Genomic DNA, 17,253 nt, shown 5'->3' with positions numbered 1-17,253 from the left:
AAGATCAAGACTCAATGCACATTAACAGACTCAACAGTATAGAATAATCATAAAGACTAACATGCATCCTAAGAACGCAATATAAGACATAACATGCAGATAAGCATATAAATAGCAGTTAGAGGCAACGAAGGCATTCAAGACAATCAATTAGCAAGTAGTCATCAAATCACACAATTCATCCTCCAACCTTATACCAAGTTTCAACCTTGTAGCTCCCCTCCGTCCTTATATCAGTTATAACATATACCTCCAGGCCACCCTTATATCACCACCCCTTATGCCTCCAGGCAACTACATGCCCCCACCGACAAACCGCCTATTAACCACCAACATATCAAGGCTCTAACACGACAGCGCAGCACTTATAACCTGACCCATGCTCAACGGCAAGCAAGTCTAAGGTGGGTGTGTGCCTTCAGCATAGTCACCGCTATGGCCTGTAGGTTTAGTACAATGACCGGGCACAAGTGGTGTCAATCTCCAACAATTCATTACCACCAATCACAATCTCATCATCATCATCATCAGTCACACCGGCCATTGCGCAATGACCACGATACTCACCATCATTCAATCAATCAACACATAACAATCAAGACACAACAACAACGACATGTATCACACATGAATTCCTAGAACGATGCCTAAAACACCAAATGAGACTCATACACGACAAACGAGGTACAACGGGACATATTTTGTACACATTCAAATAATGAATGTTACGTATAAAAATATTGTATTTTATACATAAAAATAATATACCCCTCATGAGTACCACACTAGTATTTATACTCAAGAGCCTCATAACCGTCCCCTAAAAAGGAAGGGTTAGTTGCAACTATTTGAACCGCGCCTAGTCTCGTGGCGGGACCTCTGCCTCGCACTGAGGCCCCAGTCGAGGCCCAGACCGAACGCAGCCTAGGACCTAAGCCGAGGCCCAGGTTAGCTCAGCCTAGACAGCCTGGTCAAGCACGGGGCCTCTTATAAATACGTATAAGAGGACTAGCACCTTGCCCGCTGACGAGGTCGAGGCCAAGCTCGTGAAGAGACGGGCCCCCACCTACTTGGTTCTCGACAACATACTCTACAAGAGGTCCTACAATGGCACTCTGCGGCAATGTCTGTATTCTGAGGAAGCAAGATCGGTCATTAAGGAGATACACGAAAACACCAATGATGAATTTAATTATCGGGTTTGTTAATTTAGATCACCTAGGTTAATTAAATCCATCACCTATACATAAAAAATAATCTATGTATCATACACATAGAAATAATGTACGTAATGAAAGGTCCACACATCACCTAATAAACATTGAAATTTGTGATACCTATGCAAATACGGCCCAATCATAGGACAATTGTGTGAGCCACGGCTCACACAATAATTTACCGTTATACATCAGCCAACCAATAAATGTTTTACGTTGTTTCCTTAAATTTGGAAGATAATCTCAACCGTCTAATAATATTGTCACACCCATTTGATAGTTGATACATATGAATTCTCATAACACAAAGGAATCTATGCTATTTATTTATTATTATTTTCTTAAAAAGTAATTAAAAATGTATTAGAGTATTATTTAACTATTCATTTTATTGTGTTGATTTTTAATTATTGTAATTGGAATATTCCAATACTTATATAATTAAAGGGTAGTTGAGTAATTGTTATACATAAGCGATTTCACTAATCTATATACTTATTTTACAAATTATATATATATATATATATATATATATATATATATATATATATATATATATATATATATATATATATATATATAGGCTTCAAGTGAGACCCCTTTGTTAGATTGGAACTTAAGAACTAATCTAAACCATTAAAATTTACACAATCAACGATCTATATAAAGTAGTCATTATTATGAAGAGCTTCAACATAATTAATTAAAAATGATAATACTGTAATTTTGCCTAGGCTCTAATAATAAACTAATATTATATTTGAATTGATTTCAAGATTTTAAGATGAGAAGATAAGGAAGGAGTTCAATTGGTCTGGGAGTCTGCAATCGGCTACTCTGTCCAATGTCTATTGCCCCCCAGCGATCGTGAAATTCTAGTGGTCGTGCGCATTTGGAAACTGTCGACAATACGCGTGTGCTGCTGTAGGATGGCTAGTGAAGACCACGTAGGTAAGATTAATATTTCACTTGCCATGTCTGTGCGTTTTTCAATTTGGGATTCATTTAGATTCATCCATGCATAGTGCTAGGTTAAGGCCTGCAATTACATGAATTGTTCATTATTACACTGCTGCGCGCGATCCCATAATTGCATGAGTTTAGATATTTTGTGTGCACACACCTGTGTTGGTAGATGTGTTGAACACAGACTAATTATGCTTAGAATGCACGCACCACGCCGCTGATGTGCACAACTTGTACTGGTTAGCCTAGGTTGTGTGCACACGCAACCCAGGGTAAGTGCACATAACAAATAATTTTATAACGCTCCACAGGTCATGACGGCTCATCAGGGAGTTCAGCCGGGTGTTTGATGAATATTTCACCAGGTTCAACGAAGTATTGGACTCCAGAGTGTGAAGAGTCAATTAAGTCTTTGGTTGTGCAACGGTTCTCATGTTATAAAACATGGCAGTGTGCACCTGGGGTAAACTGAGCGTGCCATAATGTATGACTTTGTTGTGTGCACATTCAGAGTGCATTAAGTGCACGAGGGAAAGAATGACATTGGCGTGATCACTTAGTTATTAGTGTGTGTGTATAATCATATGACATCTGAGTAAGCGATTAGACCAAAAACCTACAAGACCAAATGACCACATAACTACAACTTAAGGGGGAAAATTTGTAAGAATAATTGGTAAACAGCTGTATGTGCATTGTCGTCAAACTTTGTGTGCATATACAGCGTGCGCAGTGTGCATGTGTAAACTTAAATGAACCCCTCATGTGCACATAGGTAAAAACTATCATGAAATCGAGGTTACTACATATCAAACCAAATACTGATAAATTACTTATCAACTAGCTACAAATAATCACATGTACTTAGCTTTGTTCTACGACATCACGATATTGAATTGTAGTTTGAATAAATGATATAGTATAGGGCAGTGTGCACCTAGGGTAAACTGAGCGTGTCATAATGTATGATTTGGTCGTGTGCACATACAAAGTGCATTGAGTGCACGAGGGTTAGAATGACATTAGCGTGAGCACTTAGTTATCAGTGTGTGTGCATATGTGCATGCATAATCATATGACATCTGAGTAAGTAATTAGACCAAAAACATACATGACGTTCAGAGTGAGAGCGTCTTGAAATGGGAATCCGGATTTGCTGTGCACCTATGTTAGTAGATTAGGGTGTGCAATTGGGTTAAACTGTGTGCACTTAGGGTACACTGTGTGTGCCATGATTGATGCATTGACTAAGTTAGTGTGCACATGGGCTACACCATGCATGTGTGCCATAATGTGAAGAATTAGTGTGTCCATGAATAGACGTGCAATTAGGTTGATCTGTGTGTGCCATGACGCTAAAAAAATGCTAATAGTTTGAATTCACGGAAACCAGGGTGATGTTATACACATCTGTGAAAATTGTCTATGCCATAGCGTCCATAATGGTGTGTGGCTGAGAAGACAAAACTCAAATAGGTGTGCACCTTGTGTGCCATAATGTGTACAATTAGTATGTCTTGATTACAGTATGGGTTTTCAAAATAAAAAAGACCAGATGGAGCATAAAACTCCCTTGGATAAAATCTCAATCATGATAAACATAAAACATGAAAGTACATAAATGAACTTAATAACAGCACTAATCAACTAGTTGAAATGAGCACATGTAGCTAGCGTTGTTAATCCGCGTCATGGTATTCAACTACGCTACGGATGTTCTTGAAATGGTGTATCTTAAAATCAATTGTCAAAATCTGACGCATATAAGTATCCACAACAAATCAAGACCCATATATCACCCTTCTGCAAACCACAATCCCATTGATTAATTGATTGCCCCAAGAAGCTAAGGTCCCCATGTGCTGCATCGCAATGACGCCACAATCCACTTTGTTACGTGCATTACCACATCTACACGCTTCTAGGAATAAGCTTTCATACGATCGCCCCACACCGTTCATCAACCACATTATCAAGGAACACAGACAAGAAATCTTTCTGGCAAAGGGGGTAAAATGATAGAAAACATTAAGAAATGCCAAAAACAACATAATCAAACATTAGGGACAAAATGATGTGTCATAAAGTGTAACAACACTAATCAGCAGGAAAACACACAAACCAAGATGATGTGATATCACGTGTGTGCACATTGGTTAACATGTGTGTGCACATTGGTTAACATGTGTGTGCCAAACTGTGCAGACATAATTTCTATATGTATAACTTGCTAAACAAATCAGCTGCGTGTACACATAGGCAGAACGGTGTGTGCAATAATATGCAACAATACTGTTTAGCAGGAATATACACAAACCAGGATGATGCGATATCTAGTGTGTGCACATTGGTTAACCTGTGTGTGCCAAACAATGCAGACTTAATTTCTATAAGTACAACTGGCTAAACAAGTTGGAATGCATCTGTAGTCATGTGTGTGTGCCATCATGCGAAACTATACTCACATAACTAAAAAAACACGAGAAATAACTAAAATAAGCAAGAATCGGAAAAGCAATAAATAAATAAATAAATAGCATAGCAGCGTCGACGACCAGAACACCAAACCCAACACAACTACACACCCACCCCCAGAATGAAAACCAAAATCAAAACAAAAAGAAAAAAAAGAAAAACGCCGGCAAATTGCGCAAACCATAGTTAAAAACGCAAAGGAAAAACAAATAAAGTTGAAAAAAAATCTGTGTGTGCACATAGGCAAAATGGTGTGTGCCATAATGTGCAACAATACTAATTAGCAGGAAAACGCGCAAACCAGGATGCTGTGATATACTTTATTACTCAACATTTGCAAGCACCTTGTGCCCCTGTACTAACACCATTGCCCGCCGACAATTACCCACACAGGAAAAATAACAAGCTCGACAACCCCATAGTCACCAACAACACACCAACAATTGCACACAAACACCAGTACGATGCACAACTAAGTCATAACATATGCACACACCCGCACCATTACCCCCGCCACCTACCCCTATGTCGAAAAAAACACCAAAATCAAAGTCCCCGTAGCCCTCAACAACCACAGACCGTATACAACTACACACCCACTCCCTCGAATAGACAACAATAAAAATCAGAACAAAAAAGAAAAAAAAAAGAAAAAAGAAAAAAGACAGCATAAAACAAGCAATAAAACGCAAAGGAAAATCTCAAAAAAAAAAAAAAATTTACAGCCTTCATTCTTTATTCCTTGTTCTTTTACTGTACTATCTGTCTGTAAAATTTTGACCACTAATGTATTAAAAAAATAGTTCTTCAACTGAATTTGGCATTCATTTACCAGGACATGGAATCCATAGTAGAAACCATGATGCAACAACTTTTATCAAAAGAAATCCTTCACGAGCCTAGGAAAGAAATCAAAGAAAGGTATTCTAAATGGTTAGGAAAAAATAAAGCTAAACTAACCAATGAGGAGTACAACCGTTACAACCACCAGCACGAATAGTGGAGCACAAACGGACGAAGAATGGTGGAAGAGGCGGATGAAGCGGGCACGGTGGTGAAGGATGGCGGTCGCCGGACAACGGATGGAGTGGCGACACGGCATGAATCGGGTTGAGTATAGAAGTAGCGAAAGTGAAGGAGTCTCATTCAATTCAAAATTGTCGTCTTGCTTGAGGAAAACAGAAGTAGCCTAAGCCGACTATTACGCACTCAAACCCCCGATCTGCTATTGGAAATTCTAAACTATCCCTAATTGCCTTTAATAAAATCCCTCCAGCATAAAATAACCTATTAAAACTATTAAAAATATGAACCAGATTGATCAAGATAGAAGGCTAAGATTAGTTCCTAGGTTCCTACCTAAAGATACGTTCTTATATGATTCTAATCCTATATATATATATATATATATATATATATATATATATATATATATATATATATAGGAAAATGATATATGTACTCCAAGGGAGTAAAACTCCCGCCACATGTCCTAATTTTATTGGAGGAAGATGAAAAGAAAGTAATAAAACCTGTGGTCCACCTTGCTTTGAATGAATCAAAAGGTGACATGTAAGCAGGGAGTAAAAAATGGAGTACAATGTGGGAGTACATGTAGTATTACTCATATATATATATATATATATATATATATATATATATATATATATATATATATATATATATATATATATATATATATATATATATATATATATATATAGAGGGATGCACTCAGGTGCGAATAAGTGTCCAGGAAGGAATATGCGAACGAATCAGCGCGCGACACGTGTCCAGTTCTAATAACTTAAAAAAACGCAGTGGCATTTTCGTAAATAATTGAACATCGAAGTGCAAGTAAAATCACTTACAAGTGCACCTACTTTCACCTATAAGTGCATGTAATTTTGCCTTGTTAGCATTCACTTCCCACAAACATTCATGCACCTGGGTGTTCTTATAACTATAGTTGCAACTATTTATAACTATAGGTGCACCTACTTTCACCTATAAGTGCATGTAATTTTGTCTTGTTAACATTCATTGATATGAGTTCAGCGTGTAGTAATACCCCTGAAAACCACCCGCAAACATTCATGCACCTAGGTGCAACTACTTATAACTATATGTGCAACTACTTAGAACTATATGTGCAAATACTTATAACTATAAGTGCACTTAGTATTGATGCTCAGAGTAAATTTTTACTTGCACCTATAATACATTTTACATGCAGTTGTAATACATTTTACTTGCACTTCGATGTTCAATTATTTACGAAAATGCCACCGCACTTTTTTAAAAAAATCAGTGTTTGTCATCCATTAGATCTGGACACGTGGACGGACAGAATCCATTCCTATTTCGCGCCTGGGCGAAGCATTCGCACCTGAGTGCGATTCTATATATATATATATATATATATATATATATATATATATATATATATATATATATATATATATATATATATATATATATATATATATAATGCAAGACTTTGTAACGCACTCCTATTAGCTGTTTTGTGTGTGTGTGTGTCAAAATTGAATTAGTTGCGAAAATAAAAGTAGGTATCCAACAAGAATGTAAGAATTGTTATGACTCAACTTCGACAATGATGAACTACGAATTCCTTTCCCAAAAAAGGGAAGAAATTATTAAGTTATTTACTTATTTTTATATAAATAAATTTTGAAAATGGTAATTACAAAATCATTTTATATAAAAAAAAAGGATAAAATATCAAGTTATTTTAAATTTTGATATTGTAATTATAAATAAATTTTAAATTATTTAATTATTTGTTGTTTTATAAATATCTTTTTTAAATTTAAAGCAAAAAGTTAAGTTATTTAAACAAAAATTGTTAAAAATCTATAATTTGTAGTTTTAGCGAAATGCGATACTTGGTGTGAATTGCAGAATCCCGTGAACCATCGAGTCTTTGAACGCAAGTTGCGCCCGAAGCCGTTAGGCCGAGGGCACGTCTGCCTGGGCGTCACGCATCGCGTCGCCCCCCTGCCCGGCCCCTCGGCCGAGCTTGGGGAGCGGATGGTGGCCTCCCGTGCCCCCTAACTCGGGGCGCGGCTGGCTCAAATGCGAGTCCCTGGCGGCGGACGTCACGGCGAGTGGTGGTCGTACCCAGCGTGCAGAAGAGTAAAGTTGAGTTTTAAAGAAAATACTTATATGTCACATAATTCGATATTTGTTGTAAATTCAGACATTTTATTGTGTTAGTTGTCGTGTGTTTTTGTTCTGCGGAGTTCGTGTAATTGATATATGTAAATATAATAGAGGAAAACGAGAAAAACGATAATGGAGAAATAAGAATATAGAGAAGAGAGATTTTATTAATATTTAGACTAACATCTACAAAGTTACATGGAGATATCTATTTATAGTGGTAAGAAACATAATCCTTAGGGTTGGGGATTCAGCCACCGTGATTTTGATGAAGCAATAGAAAGACCAAGGGTCTTTTTGGTCTTTTTCCTTCTATGTAGTTAGTTATAACTACCTTTTGTAATATAAGAGCAGTAGCTCTTATTTTTTTCTATCTTCATAACTTCACATTCTGTTCTGTTTTTCCTCCTGCAACTATGAATAAACAATGCCTTCCATTTCCTTTTTAGTTCCATGTGTTCTCTTCAGTCTTAGCTCTAGCATGTTCATCATCAAATCATCATGGTATTAGAGCATCATAGAACCTACGCCGCAGCAGTAATGATGGAAGAGGCCGGAGAGAATAATCCGGTGAGGAACGCAGCAGGTTCCTCAAGTCAAACGAATCCGATTCAGAGGAATGAAGAGTTCGATGATCCTCTATATCTTCATGCAACAGAAAATCCTAACCTCAGTTTAGTTTCACCTCTATTGACAGAAGTGAATTACACTTCCTGGAACAGATCAATGAAGATTGCTCTGGAAGTGAAAAACAAGCTCGGCTTTTTTATGGGTGCAGTTCCGATTCCATCTGAGGATGATCCTAGGATTGCATCGTGGAAAAGATGCAATCGGATCATTTGCTCGTGGATTCTCAAATCGGTGAGTCCTTGCATTGCAGATAGCATTATGTACTTTGATAAGGCCTCCGACATTTGGAAGGCCTTGCAGAAGAGATATTCTCAGTCAGATCCACATCGGATCTCTGAGATTCAGAATGAAATTTTTAAAAATGTTCAAGGGAACATGTCAGTGAATGAATATTTCACCAAATGCAACTCTCTGTGGGAACAAATGAATTCTCTAAGGCCTTTATTGTTGTGTGAATGTAAACCTAGGTGTTCATGCACTCTTTTAAGTAGGATGCAGAAACAAAGAGAAGAAGATCAGATAATAAGGTTCTTAGAAGGATTAAATGAAGAATATAAGGTTATTAAATCAGGAGTATTGGTTATGGATCCCATTCCTGACATTGGAAAGGTGCTTAATATGACCTTGAAGGTGGAAAGGAAAATCAGAGGTTCACTTAATCAGAAATGTAATGATCTCATTCAGTCCAATACTGTTCAGAACCAGGTAGAGGAGGAGCAGTCCTTAGTAGCAACTTCCAGCTACAATGGCAAGAAGAAATTCTTCAGTAATGGGGGAAAGATCATTCCTAAATGCACTTTTTGTGGCATGAATGGCCACACCATTGAAAAATGCTATAAAAAGCATGGATATCCTCCAGGATGGGTAGCAGGCTACAAATCCAAGTTTAAACAATCCCAGCAGTCTCAGGGAATTCAACAGGCTCCTAATGCTTCCATAAACCAGGTTGGAGATATAGGTCTTTCAGCTGATCAATTCCAGAAGTTATTGTCTCTTTTGCAGAATCAGAATAGGGGAGATCAGGTCTCAGGCAGTGCTGTTGTAACAGTGACCACACCTGGGATCAAATCAGATTTTAGAGAGACATTGGGAATCCAAGATGAAGGTAGTCTCTTCTATAACTCTCATGTTGGTGCTGTTTTGAATTCACATAATTATTGGATCCTAGACTCAGGGGCAACAGATCACATTATCTGTTCCCTGGACTATTTTGATACTTGTCATCAGGTTCAAGGCCTGTCAGTTAGGCTCCCAAATGGTGAGACAGTACAGGTTACACATGTGGGACAAGTCAGATTTGATGAAAATGTTTCTCTTCACAATGTGTTGTTTATCCCATCCTTCAATTTCAACATTGTTTCTGCTAGTAAGCTTACTTTGCAGTCTAAATGTAAGCTTATCTTGGGAGCTGATTCATGTGATATCCAGGGAATTCATGGAAAAGTGGATGGTTTTGCTGAGCAGAAAGGTGGACTGTACATGATTAATAAACCCCCTGTGAAGAAGAGAGCTCAATTCATTGGTAGAAATGCTGAAAAACAGTGTAACATTGTAACAGTTCAAACTTGGCATAATAGATTAGGGCATTACCCTATTAGTAAGATGCCTATGTTGAATGGAATAAAACATGTTTCTGTCAATAAACAATCTGATTTTGTTTGTGATGCTTGTCATTTTGGTAAACATAAGAGATCTGTTTTTCCAACAAGCACTTCCAGGTCTGATAAAATCTTTGAGTTGTTGCATATGGATGTGTGGGGTCCTTTTGCTGTTGCTTCCTTACAAGGAGAACACTACTTTCTTACTATTGTTGATGACTTTAGTAGATTCACTTGGTTACATTTGATGAGAAACAAGTCTGAGGTTAAGTCCAGGTTTCAGAGTTTTTATAACTATGTATGCACTCAATTCTCTACCAAAATCAAGAAAGTTAGGACAGACAATGGGAGTGAATTCCTAATGAAGGCTTTCATTGATGAAAAAGGCATTGTGCATCAGAAATCTTGTGTGTATACACCCCAGCAGAATGGAGTGGCAGAGAGGAAACATCAACACATCCTCAACATAGCTAGATCCTTGAAGTACCATTCTGGTCTACCTGATGAGTTTTGGGGGCACTGTGTTCTTCAAGCTTCTTACCTCATCAATAGATTGCCTACTGAGGTGATTGGTGGACATACCCCCTTTGAGTTGCTAACTGGAAAACACACAGACTATGATCAGTTAAAGTCTTTTGGTTGCTTGTGTTTTGGTGCCACAATTCCACAAGGAAGAACCAAAATGCAATCTAAAGCAAGGAAGTGCATTTTCCTTGGATTCCCAGCTGAGGTTAAGGGCTATATTCTTTATGATTTGAATGATAAGAATGTTTTTATATCAAGAGATGTCAAGTTCTATGAACATCACTATCCCTTTAAGAACCAAGGTCTGGAAGCTGATGATGGTCTTGATGCAACTTTGAATCCCTCATTACCCTTAATCCCATCCTTCATTGATGCAGAATTCAGTCCTGTGAGACACATGAGGAGTCCTAGAAGCATGACAGTAGATAATGATGAGAGGAGACACTCAGGTCAGGAAAATAATCAGTCTGATGACACCTTTTATATTGAGATTGATAATGCTGCTATAGATCCTGAAATAGTTGAAAGGATTGATGACATGCAAACTGAAACAAGTATTGACAATAGTATCACTGGTCAGTCTCAGCCCAGAAGATCAACCAGAGAAAGGAGAGTTCCCAACAGGTTACATGATTACTACTGTCATACCATGCAGGGCAGTGAGTCAAAAGTAACATCTCCTCATCCAATAAGCAAATTTGTTTCTTGTGATAATCTACCTCTCAATTATAGGAGTTGTGTCCATTATATTACTTCTACACATGAGCCGCAGTCCTATAATGAAGCAGTGCAATTTGAGTCTTGGAGAAAAGCCATGCAATCTGAAATTGAAGCCTTGATTCAGAACAACACCTGGACTTTGGTAGATTTACCTCAGGGCAAGGTTCCAATTGGTTGTAGGTGGGTTTATAAGGTCAAGCACAAGTCTGATGGTTCCATAGAAAGGTATACGGCAAGGTTAGTTGCCAAAGGTTATACTCAGCAGTTAGGGGTTGATTATTTTGAGACATTCTCACCAGTGGCTAGAATGACCACCATCAAGACCTTTCTAGCAGTATCCATTGCCAAAGGTTGGGATATTCAGCAGCTTGACATCAATAATGCCTTTCTTCATGGGGATTTAGATGAGGAAGTTTACATGGTTTTGCCACCAGGTTTTAAAAGTGATAAACCTAATCAAGCTTGCAAACTCTTGAGGTCCTTGTATGGTCTAAGACAAGCAAGTAGACAATGGAATGTGAAACTCACAAGGGCTTTACAAGCTGCTGGTTTCAAACAGTCTTTAGCTGATCCTTCTTTATTTACTAAGGCCACAGATGATGATTTTCTTGCCTTACTCATATATGTAGATGACATACTTGTAGCAGGTACAAGTTCCTCTCAGATTCAATCATTAAAACAGATGTTGGATGCTGCCTTTAAGATCAAGGATCTAGGCACATTAAACTACTTCTTGGGTATTGAGGCTCTTAGAACTCCCAGTGGCCACCACTTATGTCAAAGAAAATACATCTTGGACATTCTTGCAGAAAATGGTTTTTTTTGGACTCTAAACCAGCCAACACACCATGTGTCACAGGGCAGAAGCTTACCAGCTTTGAAGGAGAATTACTTGCCAAACCTGAGGTCTACAGAAAGCTAGTTGGCAAGCTCCTATATCTTACACATACCAGGCCTGATATCTCTTATTCTGTTCAGCAACTTAGTCAATTTGTGGATAAGCCAAGGGACTCTCATCTAACTGCAGCTCACAGGGTTCTGAGATACTTAAAGGGATCACCAGGCAAAGGTCTGTTCTTTCCATCCACCTCACAGATCAAGCTTCAAGGCTTCTCTGATTCAGATTGGGCCTCCTGTGCTGAGACCAGAAAATCTATTACAGGCTTCTGCATCTATCTTGGGGACTCTCTTATTTCCTGGAAGACTAAGAAACAGGCTACCATCTCCAGATCATCATCTGAAGCTGAGTATAGAGCTCTGGCTTCCACAGTTTGTGAAGTCCAGTGGCTTGTGTATTTGTTGGCAGATTTGCAGATAAGCATTACTGAGTCCATTCCAATCTTTTGTGACAACAACTCTGCTATTGCTATAGGTGAAAATCATGTTTTCCATGAAAGAACCAAGCACATTGAGATTGATTGCCATGTAGTGAGGCAAAAGGTTAGTGAGGGGTTGATAAAATTGATGGCTGTTCCTACACTTCAGCAAACAGCAGATGGTTTTACCAAAGCTCTACCTAAGGTCATGTTTGACATCTTTCATGATAAGCTGGGCATTAGGGACATTCATGCTCCAGCTTACCGGGGGGGGGGGGGGGGGGGTGATGAAGCAATAGAAAGACCAAGGGTCTTTTTGGTCTTTTTCCTTCTAAGTAGTTAGTTATAACTACCTTTTGTAATATAAGAGCAGTAGCTCTTATTTTTTTCTATCTTCATAACTTCACATTCTGTTCTGTTTTTCCTCCTGCAACCATGAATAAACAATGCCTTCCATTTCCTTTTAGTTCCATGTGTTCTCTTCAGTCTTAGCTCTAGCATGTTCATCATCAAATCATCAGATTTACATCCTCCCACATGCTCTGTCGGGTCGGAGTGTGGAGGGTCCTTAGGGTTGGGGATTCAGCCTTTTGGGGTAAGAAACATAATCCTAAAAGATCCTTGAAAGATAATGATGAAAGTCTAGAAAATCTCTACATGAAGTAACTGAGTCCAAGTCTACTTGGGTTTCAAGTTATTATTGTATTCTATAATACTCCCCCTTGGACTAATTACCATATAGATAAGCCTTAGTATGACTCGCAAAAAAGTCTTTGATAGGGAAAACACTAAGAAAAATAACCATATCAAAGGGAAAATGAGTATATATAGGCTCAAATCCTAAGTGTTTCAATGCTACATTGTTAAAAACCTCAAGATAGGGAGACTAGTGGGAAAAACAAAGATTGAGGGGAAAAGAATGTACCACACTGCAACTATAAATACTCCCCCTTGATTTATAGACATTTAGGGTGAGTTTGGTTCGCACCTGGAATCAGAATCGGAATGAGAATCAAATATATATTTGGTAATGGTAATGGTATTGGTGAAAGTATTTTGTATGCTTTGTAGTAAAATGCATGGAATTGGAATGATTACCATTATTATTGTTTGGTTATGTATGATCCTATAATGGGAATAAATGTTTTAAAAATACAAGAACAAAAAATAAGACAATTTATATTCTAATATAAAGACACCCAAAGCACCAATATGAAAAAAAAAAAAAAAAAAAAAATCTAAAAGCACTAATCCAAACTTATTTAAAAATCAAATTACCAATTAGGATGGGGAATAATGGAATGAAACCCTTATTTTATTAGGGAATGAGTTTTCTAATTAAGAGGTAATCAAATCTCATAGTAGTGTTCTAGAAACCTATCAACCAAACAATAACAATGATTTTGTTCTTATTCCTGATAGCTAAATTCATGAACCAAACACACCCTTAGTCTTCCTTTTCATGACGTTTGTCATGTTTGTTTCATAAACAAGTTTCTCAAAAGTTGAGGTAGGCAAAGATTTAATAAAAAGTTCTGCAAAGTTCTAACATTAACTTATCTAATGTTTTGGAGTTCATGTGTATGGAGGAACTTGGGTAAAATGTGCTTTGTTTTTTCACCCTTAATGTAACCCTCATTCAATTGTTCAATGCATGCAACATTATCTTGAAAAATAATTGTAGAGGTATCTATACTTGTGATCCATACCACTTCTAGATATGCCATATAACTGATCTTATTCAAACACACCCTTATGCAGTTCATGTAGGGCCATAATCCCAATGTGTGGTTGGAACATGTTACTACTAGTTGTTACTTGGTAGAACGTCATGATACGAAAATTTTGCTAGAGCCACTTGCTTATTGTTACTCTTGTTGGAGTAATGCCGTTGTTTGCTTTCCTTTCTTTTCTTGATAATAACTTTAAACAAGTTACCATGAGCATTCAAAAAAAAACAAGTTACCATGTATAGTGACATTTAAGTATAGTGATTAAAATGATTTTAAATGCTACTTGCATAAAAATATAAATGTGTAGTCCAATTATTAATTTAAGTTATTTTAATTAATATTATATGAAACACGTCCTTCAATTATTGAAACATTTTTTTTATAAAAAAGAATATATTGCTTCAATTTGGGATTGTAGATAATAAATATTGATGAATATTGCATACAATATTTTAATACATTCTTTAAAATTATTATTGCACCATTATATAAATTTCATAATTTATATATGTAACTGATAAGCATATGTTACAATCTATTTGACATGGGCTTTGTTTGGCAGAGCTTATTTAGGAGCTTATAGCTTATTTTAAGCTACTAATAAGCTATAAGCTCTGTTTGGTAATGTTCCCAAAATAAGTTCCTAACTTAAAATAAGAGCTTATTTTGGAACGCTACCTTAGGTAGCGTTTCAAAATAAGCTCCTAGCTTCCTAACTTTTTTTTTTTCATCTTTATCCTTATTATTTTAAAGAAATGACATAATTTACCCTTCCCAATTCAAATCATTTTCTCTTCTCCTTTATCCGCAATTTTCACCACAAATATTATTATTATTATTATTATTATTATTATTATTATTATTATTATTATTATTATTATTATTATTATTATTATTATTATTATTTTGAGATTTGCAACAATATTGTTACTTCATTATGAGATGCTAGATCATGATTATGTTAATAGTTTTATTTCAAAATGTTAATTTTTTTAAAAGATAAAATGTTAAATTTTAATATGTAAACAAACTAATTTAAATTTTATGAAGATGTCCTTTTTAGTCTTTTTACATTTATCAGCTTATCAAAAAGCTAATTTTACCAAACACTTTCAACCATAACAACTAGTTTAACAGCTCTTCACTTTTCAGTTCCGAACTTATAGTTTTTCAACTTTCAGCTCATTTTCAGCTTTCAGCTCCTAGCTTATAGCTTTTTAGCTAGGTTTGCCAAACAGAGCCATGAGCGAACTATACTAGTAGGTACCAATAATAAGATCGTGTGTACATCTTTCAAAAGTTTACATATATGTAAGTTAAGGGAAGGGTTCAGGTACGGGAAAGGGTTCCCGTGTGGTTGTGCGAAAGATGCACCTTAACTATTAAAATGACGCACCTTAAATACACAAATCACACACCTTAAGCACACAAACAAAACACCTTAAGAACACAAGCCATGCAGCTTAAGAACACAAACCGCGCACCTTAAGCACACAACAAAGCACCTTAAGAACACATACCACACACCTAAGGTTTTAAATGGTTCACATTAGGTTTCACATAACTGACGCACCTTAAGCATACAAATCACGCACCTTAAGAATGAAAACAATGCACCTTAAGAAGGAAAGTCACGCACCTTAAGTTTCAACAACTACTTACATTAAGCACAAAACCCATGCACTCCTAGCACAAAACTTACGCACCAGTTTGAACAACTACTCACATTAAGTACACAACCCACGCACCTTAAGCACAAAACTCACGCACCTTAAGCATAAAGACTACGTACCTTAAATTTGATCTAGATGCAAAAATTATCAAATTGCCATCGTTTTTTTTTTTTTTTTTTTTTTTTTAATTTTGGTAATCCTGGATGTTGATTTAATCAAAATCAATGGCTCTATTCTCATCGTACAACCGCACCTAGACGCACCAACCACATTTGAACCTAATTTCGTAAGTTAATACCAAATAATTAGAATGTACAATAATAAAATCGTGTAGACATCTTTGAACCAAATAATTAGAATGTACGATAATAAAATCGTGTAGACATCTTTGAACATTCTAGATATATCTGGTATAGACATCCTTGAATCAAGGAGTCAAGATAGCCGAGTTGGTTTAAGGTGTTAGTTTCAGGTACTGGTTTGAAAGGGCATGGGTTCAAATCGGAGTTCAAATCCCATTCTTGACAATTTCTTTCGAAGACAATGTTTTAAAAACTACCGTTAGGGGTGGGCACTTCGGTAACCGAACCGAAACCGAATGCTATACAAACTACCTTTAGGGGTGGGCACTTCGGTAACCGAACCGAAACCGAATGCTATACAATTTTTTTTAAATAATAATAATAATAATAATAATAATAATAATAACAATAACAATAACAATAATAATAACAATAACAATAACAATAACAATAATAACAATAATAACAATAACAACAATAACAATAATAATAATAATAATAATAATAATAATAATAATAATAATAATAATAATAATAATAAAAGAAGTAAATCCAAGTTCTTTGATGCCTGCTCCGCCGTTCAGTTCTCATTCTTACTGGTACCGAACCTTAAATTTTTTATTTGATTTCTTTATAGCTTGTTTTCTACATTGCACTTTTGTTGTTTGTCGCAATTGTTCTTTACCTCACAATTATATCTAACTTGAGTTATATTTACAATATTCAGTATTTTCCTTAGTTTCATGTTTTTCTATAAATTTAATGTGCTTTACGGTCATTCTAATTTTGATTTTCAGTGCACTATAATTATTTTCTAGTACTGGAATATATTTTGAGTGCACTAGCAATGACAGATTGTGTCCAAAAACTAACTATATAGTAATTGACATTTGTTCTTTTAATATCAACTAT

The sequence above is a fragment of the Ipomoea nil genome, unplaced genomic scaffold, assembly GCF_001879475.1.
Source record: "Ipomoea nil cultivar Tokyo-kokei standard unplaced genomic scaffold, Asagao_1.1 scaffold1286, whole genome shotgun sequence".
Taxonomy (NCBI): Eukaryota; Viridiplantae; Streptophyta; class Magnoliopsida; order Solanales; family Convolvulaceae; genus Ipomoea; species Ipomoea nil.
This window is presented reverse-complemented; position numbering follows the sequence as displayed.